The sequence below is a fragment of the Podarcis bocagei genome (assembly GCF_964188305.1).
Source record: "Podarcis bocagei genome assembly, chromosome: 2".
Classification (NCBI taxonomy): Eukaryota; Metazoa; Chordata; class Lepidosauria; order Squamata; family Lacertidae; genus Podarcis; species Podarcis bocagei.
In genome coordinates, this window is record NC_138126.1 from 57,945,171 (window position 1) to 57,958,906 (window position 13,736).

A 13,736-nucleotide genomic window follows, 5' to 3' on the forward strand; every position below is an offset into this window, starting at 1 on the left:
TTGCAGGATAACCCTCACTCAAACCCCCCCACACAGACAGGCAGACTGAGTGGCCACCTCAGGCAGCCGATTTGGAGTGTGAGGAAAGAGCAGCAAATTATTGAATGTTTCTCTCCCAGGAAGGAGAGAAGTGTTTATGGGGTCCTCTGCTCAGGTGTAAAAAAAAAAAAAAAAGGAGCTAGCCTTAGGTATTATGCACCTTTTCCTGGGGAGGAGGCACAATTTACTGCTGTGGCTCTGGCAAAAAAAAAAAAAATCTTATGCCAACCCTGACATCACCTTCTGAGGAAATAACACGGGCGGCCCTCGTGAACTTGCTTTCTTTAAACAAAGGCATGCTTCATTTGGCTTCTTGAATGAAACAGTGGCATGTTTTGCTTCATTTGCTTCACTTCGGCAGCCTGCGTGTCATCACAGTGAGAGCTTGAAAGTACACACGCAAAAGTAATGGCAACGAAGAAGACCTACCTCGTCCTCTTCTTTACCAAGATGGAGGCCATCCTATCTTCCCCTCCCCCACTCCCCCAAAGTTGTCCTGATCCATCCATGACAATGAATGGTGAGAATCCAAAATGCCAGTGTAAGCCTTTTATCCCCTGTTGCTTACAGGGCTGTAGTCTAAATAAATAACATTTAAGAGGAAGCGGGGGGGAGGTCTTAACCTATGCAGCTGTTTCAAAAACAAAAGTATTAGTTTCTCCGGCTGAAAGGATTCTGAGAAGAATGGAAATGTGTTTATAAAAAGTTAATAGCCATAGAATGATGCAGAAAATTAGAAATAAAACATATTTGCAAAATGCAGGGGTAACTAGAATGCTGACCTCGACCAGAGACTGCAGGAAAGAATCAAGATAAAACCAAGATAGTTAAACAATCCCAACATCTTTGATTCCTTCTCTCTGGACATTAGTTACATCTACCCAGAGTTCACAAGGAGGCTACTCAGTGCTTTCACAGACAGGGTAGGCAGTTCCCAACAACTTGCTTCCTTCAAAGTGCTGGACTGCATGCAATTGCAAGTTTTGATAAAATATAATTGCACATTTTGCCCCCCACCAGGATTCAAAGTGTCTTACGCACTCAGGCAGCATGCTTTCGTGCTGTCTTGGAAGCAGGAGTTCTCGTCTTTTCCAAACCCAGGGAAAAACCCAGAACATTTCAGCATCTATAACAGCAGCTCAGGCTGATTTGGCTAGGATGTCCACAGGATAAGCATCTGATAAGAGCGCGAGTTGAAGCATCGAGGGCTGACCACTTTCGTTGTTCAGTTTAGCACATGGGTAGGCAAACTAAGGCCCGGCCCAATCGCCTTCTAAATCCAGCCCGCGGATGGTCCGGGAATCACCGTGTTTTTACATTTTTATGTGTTTCCGGCTCCCTTGGCCAATAAAGCGAGATGAGCGCCGCAACCCCAGAGTTGGTCACGACTGGACCTAATGGTCAGGGATCCCTTCACCTTTACCCAGACACTGAGGTCCAGTGCCGAGGGACCTCTGGCGGTTCCCTCACTGCAAGAAGCCAAATTACAGGGAACCAGGCAGAGGGCCTTCTCGGTAGTGGTGCCCACCCTGTGGAACGTCCTCCTATCAGATGTCAAAGAGAACAATAACTACCAGACTTTTAGAAGACATTTGAAGACAGCCCTGTTTAGGGAAGCTTTTAATGTTTGGACTACTGTATTTTAATATTTTGTTGGAAGCCACCCAGAGTGGCTGGGGAAGCCTAGCCAGATGGGTGGGATATAAATAATAAATTAGTAGTAGTAGTAGTAGTAGTAGTAGTAGTAGTAGTAGTAGAAGAAGAAGAATGTATCCTTTTATTTAAAATGCATCTCTGGGTTATTTGTGGAGCACAGGAATTCGTTCATTATTTTTTTCCAAAATATAGTCCGGTCCCCCACAAGGTCTGAGGGTCAGTGGACCGGCCCCCTGCTGAAAAAGTTTGCTGACCTCTGGTTTAGCAGTTGCCAGCTAATAAGGACAGCCAGATCCTGCGCCTTTATCAGCAGTGAAGCTGTCAGTAACATGGAGATTAGCAACACCTGCTAAATTTGCAGGTCACACTGTGCCCAACAACACAGAAGCAAGGACTAATAAAAAAAGAAAGTTGTGTTTCATTACAATCTCTGGAATAAACAGAGAAGAACTGTGTAAACACCATACTTTTAAAGTACTCCTCCCCCAAGAATCATGAGAACCGTAGTTTTTTAAGGGTTCTGGGAATTGTAGCACTGTGAGTAAAGTGCAGTTCACAGGATCCTGGTGTGTGTGTGTGTGTGTGCGTGTGTGCATTAGATGTATTTTAAATGTATGGTGTGTATGCATCCAAGGTCCTCTGCATTGTGTATACTGGGCACAATGTGGGCTATGAGGGAATGCAAGGAGGCATTCTCAATAGAGATTCCACCATAGTGGAATGTGCTTCCTCTACTAGTGCTATCATCCTTTCTTACTGGAAACCTGCCTTTCAGTGCTATATAATCAGCAGAAAGGACATTCCAACGTGAAGATGGAGTGAGTGGGGAAAACCTGCAGCCTTCCTTACAGCGGTTAAAGGCACAGATAATGTGAGCAGCAGCAACAACAAGAAGAAGAAGCTGGATATCTGCTTGCCACACAGGAGCCCTTCCAGAAAAAAAGACAATTCCAAATAACATATAAAAGAAATTGTAAGAAGGTCATTTCTCCCATTTCCTCCTCTCTCTTGCTGACATAGAAATCGAGAAAGCAAGTGAGTGAGCCCCACTTGTAGGCAGGGCCATAGCTAGAGGGTGGTGAGGTGGGCTCCCGCCAGGGGCCCCCGCGATGGGGGAGGCACAAAATCAGCTAAAAATATGTCCATAAATATAAATATTATTTCCTTATAAGAAAGGGTTTTAAATAGAGGGTAAATTGAATGGGTGGAAGGGGGTTTGGGGAGAGGCAGAAAGAAGAGCTAATTTGTCCGTGGCTAGGTGGCACAATCTGGGTGGTTCTGCCAGGGGCGCAAGATCACCTAGCTACGGCTCTGCTTGTAGGGCATTGCTGGAGAGCTGGTGTTCCTGCTTATTTTTCTTTCTGGACTGGGGATCTGCTTCCACAGCTCTCTCTAAGCTGAATCCACTTTTGTGGTTTCTGTCAAAGCGGTAAGAGCAGGATGGCCCACTCACCAGCTGAAGTCATTCTTTGGGCTCAGGAGAGTCTGGTAACTCCCTCCAGCTGAAAGCTTATCACACAAGAATGCCTTTTAGCCTGGAATGTATCACTTTGGAATATCACTAATTCACCGTAGAAAGAGAAAGCGGAAGAGGGCCATTTTCAAATCAAACACACTTTCCAATTAAAACAAAACTTTTCATTGGAATACCACAGAAAAATGTTAAAGCACCTAATTAAAACAACCTTTGAAGGTGAATTATTTGGTAACCATAATGGGTCAGACATCGATCTGGTGAATAATTTTACACACAAAAAAGACCTAGTTTCAAAGCTAGACGACTGTAACACACTCTACGTTGGGGTTGCTCTTGATGACTGTTTGAATTCAGAAACTGAAGCTGGTGTAGAACACTGATCTAATCTGTCCTTGTACAGGGCTACAGGGCACCACCCTGTAACTTTACAAACAAATGTCAAGGTACCAGTGTCAACCTGTACCACACACAATATTAGCACAGCCAAGTCACAACCCAGAGATGCTGCATATACTTTTAAAAGTCCTGAAAAACTGAGCAACAATATAGGCATAGCTTCAGCTGCACCATTCTTCGCCTTTTCTCTCTCCTACTTCCCCACCTGCTGAAGCAAGGGGTCTGTCCTGCTGCTGGCAGGGGACAAGGAAGAAACTGAGAGGGGATTGGGGTAGGAGAAGCCACAGGCAGCTCACTTCCACCTGTATTACCAGGTCATGCCCTAGCAACCAACCCTTTAAAGCTCAGCCCTGAAATATATAAAGCAGCAATAAAGATGAGACGATGTGCTCATCCACATTCTGCTTGACCTGTATCTTGATTGTATTTGTGTTCTGATTAATTCTCCCAGGTTTGAGAGCTTTTCTCGTTCTTCTGCGGCTGTGCCTTTCAAAAAACCTTATCTTACCCACTGAATCAGAAGATCAGAAAGCAAAAGTTCTCTCTGGATTTTCTGCTCATCTGTTAAATACAGTGGTACCTCAGGTTAAGTACTTAATTCGTTCCGGAGGTCCGCTCTTAACCTGAAGCACCACTTTAGCTAATGGGGCCTCCTGCTGCCGCTGCGCCGCCGGAGCACGATTTCTGTTCTCGTCCTGAAGCAAAGTTCTTAACCTGAAGCATTATTTCTGGGTTAGCGGAGTCTGTAACCTGAAGCGTCTGTAACCCGAGGTACCACTGTATCTGATTCACTGAGTAAGATCAGCTTTTCGCAAGGCACAGCCGCGGAAAAGTTCTCCGACTCAAGGGAATTCATCAGTACACAGTACAATCCAAAATATGGGTCAGGTGAAAGTGTGGATGAGCTCTATTTCTCATAGAATCATAGAACTGTAGAGCTGGCAGGATCATCTAGTGCAACCCCCTGCAATGCAGGAATATACAACTGATCCATACGTGGATTGAATCCATGCCTTGGTATCATCAGCATCACAATCTGACAAACTGAGCCACCCACACAAAGTACAGTTCCCTATAATATGTTTCCAGATAAGCAGATGTGATCTTTGGGAAGGGTTGGACCCTGGCAATGCTATTTAAAAAACCCCTTATTCTCCACTGTCCCTGCAACAAAACAAAACATCACATCACCCTCCTGGATCAGCTGAGAGTGTGCCCTTGACTATTCTATTCATGCACCAACTCAAAATACCAGGGCATGTAGGGACATATTTATGATTGCTCTCATAGCTGTGGAATTCCTGTCCTCTGGAGACTGAGAATTTTCACCGGCCCTTCAAGACTGCCTTGCTTGGCTGTTTTTCAATAGTTAGAACACAGCATGATGGAACCATTTTCGTTTTAAATGATGCTACCTGCCCAAGCCTTAAATTTATTTTTTTAAAAAAACCCTTTCCCAAAAGTTATAAATCTAAATAAATAAATAGTGTGGGAAATTCTGTTTATTAGTCCCCCCTGCCATGTGTCATACTCCATTACCAATGTCTTCTCAGGGGCCTATTCTCTAGAAGCTGTTGGCAGAGAGAAGGAGTCAGTGAAGGTTTTTTTTTTACTGCCTTGGCCAAATCCAAGAGCAACGCTCCAAGAGAATGGGTGCCAAATGGTGGGAATCAAGTGAAGTCACTGATGCTGACATCTTTATCCCCAATACAGCTATAGCTCTGGAGCTTAACCTTCCAATGGGCTGGATTAACTTTTCCATGCATGGCTGGTGATGACACAGTGAGTTATCTGGCAACAAGGCCCAGAAGAGCAGAAAACAGAATGCTAGGGTTCTGTAAAGAAAGGGGGGGGGGATAGAATACCAATCAAGTTTCTCCATGCCTTTTTATATTAGCAGATTTCATCACAATTCCTGCAGCAAACTTGTTTAAAAGTACCTCAATCTCACCATCGTGGCAACATTACAAACAACCTCAAAACTAAAATACAAGTGGAGTTTAGTTGTACCATCAAGACCTTTATAAATGACACACACTGTGCACACACAGTCCTGGCTAGTCTCCTAGGTTGACCTGTTCTAAGGGCAATCTAATAAAGAGCTAAACATAATTTGCTTATGGTTGTACAAATGGGTGTTTGGACAAGAGAAGGCTGACAGACCTGAAAGTTTGTCTGGAGGTTCCCTAATAGTCAGTGCTGAAATTGCTGGCACACCTTTTGTTAGGAAAACTACAGGTCAATGGCCCAAGAAGGCTAGGAGATATCTGGAGAAGATGATTCATCCCTGTTACTCTTACCAGCTGGTGGGATTGGGCGGCAAGCTGGTTGTGAGTGGAAAGCAATAGAAACAAATGCATAAGCTGGACCACCAACTTACCAAAATGATTTGGAACGTCCAAATGGGTATTATAGTGCCATCAATAGCATTGCTCAACCTGATGTGTCACCTATTATTTAGCAATGTTGGACAACATCGTTGGTATGATATATCAGCTACATAAATTCATAACAAACTAGAATATAACAAGCGGGGAGTACAAGACAACCAACACAGTTTGAAAAACAAACCTTTGAAGAAATAAAAACGCTTGATTTCTAATATATACAGAATGCTATTAAAGACAGACACAGGAAACAGTGATACTTTGGAAAATGTCTGGGTAAAGAGGGGAGAATGGGACCCATTGGTCCCAATTTTTACATGCCTAGGACTTTCTCACATTTGGGCAATATTTAGCTGTTAATCCATTCTTGTCCCTTGCATTTTACTTAGACTGGAACTGTTCACACCTGCATGTATTTGAATTTGTATACAAGGAGCACCATCAGCCTTTCCCATTCATACCAGTCAGCATTCTCTTTTGTGTTTGTTCCTGCCTTCCAATTTGTTGATTTTATTTTAAGGCATGTGTGTTTCAAAAAAATAGGTTTCCCCACCCAAGAAATGTGCAAAAACACACAGTCAGGCAGCTGTAGATTTACTTGTGCAGGTTTTTGGGTATGCGCATATCTGAGGGCTTAAAGGGCAAAAATATATACGCCTACAGTCCTTCCTTTGGGAGCATGCTGGAAATAGTTACAAGCAGAGCCAGAAGAAAAAGGAAAGTAATGGTAAATTCTCACTACACACTTTTCAGATTGCTGCAAATGTAGAAATTTTCAATGTGGTTTGCTTGTACAGTTTTCTGATTTTGTGCAAATCTGATGGATCAAAAGAAATGTGTTTGTTTGTATGTTTGTGTGTATTTCAGGAGCACACTGGAAATAGTTATGAGCACTGGGGGGGGATTAAATCATTGAGAAAGCACGGTGGTACCTCGGGTTACAGACACTTCAGGTTACAGATGCTTCAGGTTACAGACTCCGCTAACCCAGAAATAGTACCTCGGGTTAAGAACTTTGCTTCAGGATGAGAACAGAAATTGGGTGGCGGCACAGCTAAAATGGTACCTCAGGTTAAGAACAGTTTCAGGTTAAGAACGGACCTCCAGAACGAATTAAGTTCTTAACCCGAGGTACCACTGTAGTGGACACGGAAACGGAAGTAGCAAATAGTGACAACTGAGCTACTCACCCAAAAACACTAGAATAAATAATCTGCAACCCTGAGTGGAAGTTTGGAGCCTGATTTTCCCCCAACCTATCGAAGGATAAACTCTGGGTACTTACCCATCTGGGTAAGTAAACTCAGATATTACAAAACAGAATAAACATCCTTCCAAAGGAAATTAAACCTAGTAAGTAAGCAAGCACTGCGTCCCTGGAACTTCACACCACTGGTATAAATAGGGTGAATGTAGCAGTTGCTATACAGTACTGTGTTTGTTGCAGGGAGACCTCTGACTGAACTGATGCATTATCCACAGAAAGTTTGCAAACTTTTCAGTCACTCAGGGAGTGATGCAGTCTGCAGCAAAATGTTTGCTGTGATACTGCTGGGAGCCAGCTTCACCTTTTGCAGAATTCAGCTAAAAAACATCAAAACCCGTTTAGCAAGGGTTGCCATAGGTCTGGAGTAAATTTTGGAAAATTGGCACAATGTCTGGGTTTTTGAAGCTCAACAACTCTTTAGTGTCCCGATTTTTTACTTCTTGAAATATGGCAACCCTAGTTTAACCAGAGGCCATGGCAGGACAAAACCATGATTATGGTTCTCCAGCCCTCCCACCAAATCTCTCTGTGAAGCTACTAGCTGCACGTGGCATTGGATTTTCTTTCTCCCAGATGCTGTGCCCAACCATCAGGCAGCAGTGCCGTTATCGAAGGTGGCCAGCGTTGCTTGCCTGACAAGCTAGATGTCTAACTGGCTGAGTCCCAGGAGGGGAAACAGAGACATAATTAAAAGCTTCCAGCCTGCAAGGTCAAAGGGAAAAACAAAAGGCTTCCCTTTCCCTAAAACACTCAAGGCTTCTCTGACCTTCCCCTCTCTCTGGGGGCAAGTTCTCCAGGCCACTGACTTCATGAAAGGCTCATTAATACTAGAGGATCCCCTTCCAAGCTCCCCGCTCTAGGGTTTCAAGACTCCTAATTAAAATAGAAGCCAAAAGCATGAGGTTCACGTCTGGCTTGAGAGATCTTGGATGGACACTGAGTGATGGTGTGTCAGCCTCCCAAGCAGGGAGCAATGCCCCAGTTGAGTCGTCCTTCCAAGAGGCTGCTTTCTCCACACCTAACGCCACCACCTTCCTCTCAAATTTCCTAATATTGCCTTTGTAATCCATCCTGCTCTCACAGCTGTACAGAGCAAGCTAAAACTGCCTCTCATCCTGCTGGCTGGCTGGCTGGATGTTTCAAAAGAGACAGGAGACTGTGATTTGAAGAGAACTTAAAAGAGAGAAATGGTTGGGGATGAGGGGGGGTGTGTGTGTGATTTCTTGTTAGCAGTTGGTTTTCCATTCCTGTTTAGGTTGTTGAATGCTTCAAATGCCTTTGTTCAGCAAGCAACCCCAGATCAAGCACGTATCTAGATTATAAAGTATGTCTCTTCCTGGTGCTGGTTACTCTTTCAGAAACATAAAAACGATCAGATTTGGCTATACTTTTATAATTTTTCCAGAGTGCATTAAATTTTCCATAGCTTTCAGTATATTTAATTTAGGGGTTTAATGGCTTAAGGATGGCCAAAAAAAGGAATATGTTTTAAGTCAACCTGATGAGGTATTTTTCTCCAAGCTGGTTTTGTTCATGCTATAATTCAGTATGACTATCAAATGTAAATAGGAGTGGCACCCTCATTCTGACACACAGGTTATATATAGAAGGAGACATGACATTTTAGAGCCAAGTGCTATTCTCTAGGCCTATCTACAAGAACAAATGTAGACCAGGTTAACAACCATTTAAATGTAAAGAACTGGATTAAAAAATAAAAATAAATTCACCCCAGGTTAATTTCTTCTAACAAAAGATTATAAGCACTAAAATAAGAATTCCCAGCATTGCTTGTTGTGTTTGTTTGTTGCACTTATAGACCCCTCCCCATTTTTCTCTAAGGAGTTCAAGGAAGCAAGCATAGTTCTCCCCCTCATTTAATCCCCGCAACAACCCGGTGAAGTAGGTTAGACTGAGAGACTGTGGGTTGGCTCAAGGTCACCCAGTAAGCTTCATGGCTGAGTGGAACTGATGGGAATGTACGTAGTCCTATTTTGGTTGGTTTTGTTACACACTGCCCCAAGTCAGAAGCTTGTCATAAGGTCAACCCATTCTCACTGCAGCAGGTATAGGGACTAGTAGGATGGGTAACAAGAGGCCTTTGGGTGCCCATCTGAGCACTGGAGCAAGCTGCCGGGGGGGGGGTCCACATTTTTCCTCCTAAGCTTTTCCACTCCATAGCTCAGCTGGGAGGTGCACGAGCTTTTCATCTGCATCTTGGCTAAGGTCGAGGAGAGGGGGAACTTTCTTGGCTGTCATCCTCCAGGCATAGAACAAATTGCAGCAGTCCAAGAAATGAGTCCATTGCTCCTAGGCTCCTTCCCTCGAGCCTATCAGTGCAAACATATGCAGAATTCCTCTAAGCACAGCAGCTTCCCAACCAATACACTGAACTCCATCTAGGTGCTCAAAGGCAGGTCAGTGAAGAGAATGGAGCCCCATAAATCACACACTAACAGAGTTATCTCTGGATAGTGTTTCTTAGGCTTGAACTCCAGCTGGAAATGAATCACAGCGAGAGAGGAAAGGGCCTCTTCATTTAGAGCAACATTCACGCACTGCCAATGCTGCGCAGACGGTACCAGCCGGGCCCCAGAGACAAAATGCCTCCCTGCTCTCCCTACTTCCAGCAAGAATGTGACCCTCCTATCCATCCCACTTTGGCTCTGCCCACTAGTACTCAACCCCATCAAACCTGTACAGCTAAGACTCACTTTGAACATGATTCCAGCCATGTGTCAAAAGCTTGCCCCTGCAGCAGCATCCCACGCACCTGTGCCACATCTAGTCTGACCTGCGACTGTGCAAGGATTCCGGGCTCAGCAAGGTACGGCCTTGAGCTGGCATGCTCAAATTGCACCTGCAAGAACCAGCGACCCAATTTAGATGTGACGCTAGGTACTTGATTCTGTACTCTAAGGGTGAGGAAACTTTTTGCAGTCCAAGGGCCGAATTCCCCCATGTTGAAGTTTTGGTGCGGCAGCGTGAAATATATGGGATCTGGCAGTCGTAAAGTAAGTGCAGTTGCATGGCAAGGCCCCAAACCCTTCTCTTTGTTGGAATAAAGACACTTGACACCAGTATTTTAGGTTAATGGGCTAAAAAAGGCCAGAACTTTATTGGTTACAGAATGTAAGTGGTATTGGCTTAGGCCAGGGGTCAGCAAACATTTTCATCAGGGGGCCGGTCCACTGTCCCTCAGACCTTGTGGGGGACCGGACTATATTTTTTTGGGGGGGGGAATGAACAAATTCCTATGCCCCACAAATAACCCAGAGATGCATTTTAAATAAAAGGACACATTCTACTCATGTAAAAACATGCTAATTCCCGGACTGTCCACGGGACAGGTCTGAACAAAGACATTGGATTCTTATCTCACTATACATGACTAAACCATTTCTCACCTCCTCACCCCTTGCCTTCTCCTGTAAGACCTATTACAGTCGTTAAGAGTCGTCAACAGGCTCTCCCAGCTATCTGCCTATCTCCCATTCCCACCACCCTTCTGAGTAACACCCCTCCCCACCTTCTCACTATATAGAAGGATCTGGCAACTTCTGTTTCAGTGTATCTGAAGAAGTGTGCATGCACACAAAAGCTCATACCTAGAACTAACTTAGTTGGTCTTTAAGGTGCTACTGGAAGGAATTTTTTTATTTTTTTATATTGGTTATATGGTTTTGATTAAAATTTATAAAGTGACATTTCCGGGAGAATTTTAAAAAATGGTTTTGCAAAATTGTAAACACATTTTATAAAACACCAGACTAACTGTTTTTATTTATTTATAAAAAACCCAAACAATTTTGGAATTTAAAGAGTGGGGGAATGTCCATTCTGTGTTAAAATACAAAGAGGGATTGTATTAACATTGCATCAGTCTGTTGAACTGAATGTTTGACAACCTGTTTGCTTTTGTCTAGAACTTCACAACCTCTCCTCAACCCCGTAAAGTATGAGTCATCCATAAACTGTAGCTGCATGTGTTAGAATTTCTTTAACACACCATTTCAGTGGCACTGTGCTCAGAAACCTTTTGGCAATTACCAGCATGGGATCAAATGCAACACATGTACCACTGTTTTCTTTTTGCTTTAAAGTACAGTATCTTGGCTTTATTTGAACTTGAGGGTTCAAATTTCTCCCAAGAAAATTGACCCACCTGATCCTATGCATGCTTACTCAAAAGTGAAGGCTACGGAGTTCAACGAAACTCATTCTCAAGGATTGCAGCAGGTCTGAAATATCAAATCTGTCTCTACTTTTAGCTTTTAAAATCTTGGCTCTTAAATTACCCATATTTATGAAGAAGAAAAAGCCCAAATCTCACATATGCTAGAAAGGCAAGGAACAGAAAGTTTAAATTGATTCAACCTTGAAACGTTTATGGATGCAAATTAGATCAGGAAAAATGTAATCTTGTTACAATTATCTTGTTTGTTCCCAATTTCATTATTACATACAAAGGGGACCATAGCTAGTGAAATTTCTTTTGCTATGATAACCAATAAAATAAAGCAAAAAAAACCCCGCAACATTAACTCCTTCAGTGCTGTTTTTGCTGTAATACCTGAGAAATAAGGAGTTATGACTCATGAAAGGTACCGTAATCTTAGCTGTGGAGAAGGATCTGGCAACTTCTGTTTCAGTGTATCTGAAGAAGTGTGCATGCACACGAAAGCTCATACCTAGAACTAACTTAGTTGGTCTTTAAGGTGCTACTGGAAGGAATTTTTTTATTTTTTTATTTTGACTATGGCAGACCAACACGGCTACCTATCTACTACATATAACCAATGTGAGATTTTAAACAGAGCATCTATATCAGGGGGAAGATGTTTGCAAAGGCTCGATATTCTATCACCCAATGACCTATACAATTTTGTCAACTGGTTGTGTTTCTTCAACTGTGAGGAAAAAGCCACACTGTAAATGCTGAGGGCATTCTCTTTCTTCCTGTTGCTTCACATGCTCCAAACCGAACTGTAGTGAAAATCAAGGCATAAGATTACAGTATGGGGAATGAGGCTTTATGAGATCCAATGGACTTGTATCCAACGTAACGCTAAGTGAATGTTCCATCAGTGCAAGAATTTCTGCTTCTCCATCTCTCCTCCCTCTGTCCATCCTAAATTTGCTTTATACCCTCAAACCTCTGGAGCAGATTTGGGGAGGACACAGGACACACAGTGGGAGAGTCCCGTTGCACAAGCGGAAATCCTTGCACTGACGGAATGCAGTAGTTGAATACTGACCACAGCCTTTATTATCCCCAAAGACATAGGACTCAGCTATACAGCTGCAAATAAAATGTTTTAAGTGTGTTTTAAGTGCAATATACACTAGATAGTGATGGTGAGCCTTATGGAAAATTCAATGTATTTTTAAAAACGCTTTAAAAAACATTTTCAGAACGTTTTTTATATGTATGTAGATTCTACCATAGTATATGACATGCTACTGTATGTGTGTGTGCACACACAAATATATATAAACAATAAAATATAATATAAATAATAAACAAATAATACTTTGTTTCCATCTTGTTCCTCTTACATATTAAATATGATTATTTTGAAAAATTAAACTGTTATTTCAGGACCTGCCTTTTTGGTACTTGTTCCATTTCCCAAATCTTAAAATAAGAGGGGGAAGCAGTCTTTATTCTGCTCCCCCAAAAGGGTAAATTGTCACTGAAATCCAGAAGTCTTTGCAAAAAAACAAAACAAAACCAAAACATTCTATTCCAAAATTGAGGGTGAATTAGTAACCCTGAAATTCTTAATCAGAAAATTCAAGTTTGAGGTAGTTGGGCTGGAGGTGTTCAAAGGAGGGAAGCAGTTGCCCCTGACTTTTTCTGGGGCTTTTAAAGGAGCCTGCATTCCATTAAGAGAACCATGGAACTAGAAAATCAAAAATCTTTCAGAGATTTACTGATACCTTAGGAATGGAGTTGTATGCTTGGCTAATAGCCATGAATGAAGCTATCCTCTACATATTTATTCAATAATTTGGAGATCTTGGTTAACCTAACAGGCATCACATAACTCTTTGAAGTTTCTCAGATCTGTTGGATGATGTATGAAAAAGCACTTCCCCAGTTGCAAACCTGTTTCCCGTTAATTTCATTGCATGTCCCTTACCTCGTTTATAACAGGGACACGTGATTGATCCTTATTCATTTCGTCCACAACACTCCTGACATCATCTTTCTCCATCAAACTATCCTGCAGACAGCAATACCTAAAATACCTCTGTAAATCTGCAGGGAGAAAATGGACCAGATTCCTAACCAACACTGGTATAACCTTTGATGGAGAAACTTAGCCCAGGGCTCACTGTCTGGGGCGCCAAAAGGGAAACTCCAAACAGAGGCAGCTTGAGTGAAGCTTTTGGGCATATATTGAGTATACATGCACACAGGCAGTCCTATTGAAAACCCAGCTGGGTCTGCAAAGTCCTCTGGGTTATTAGAATTCTTATACGTGTCCTTTTGGGCATACATGCGATG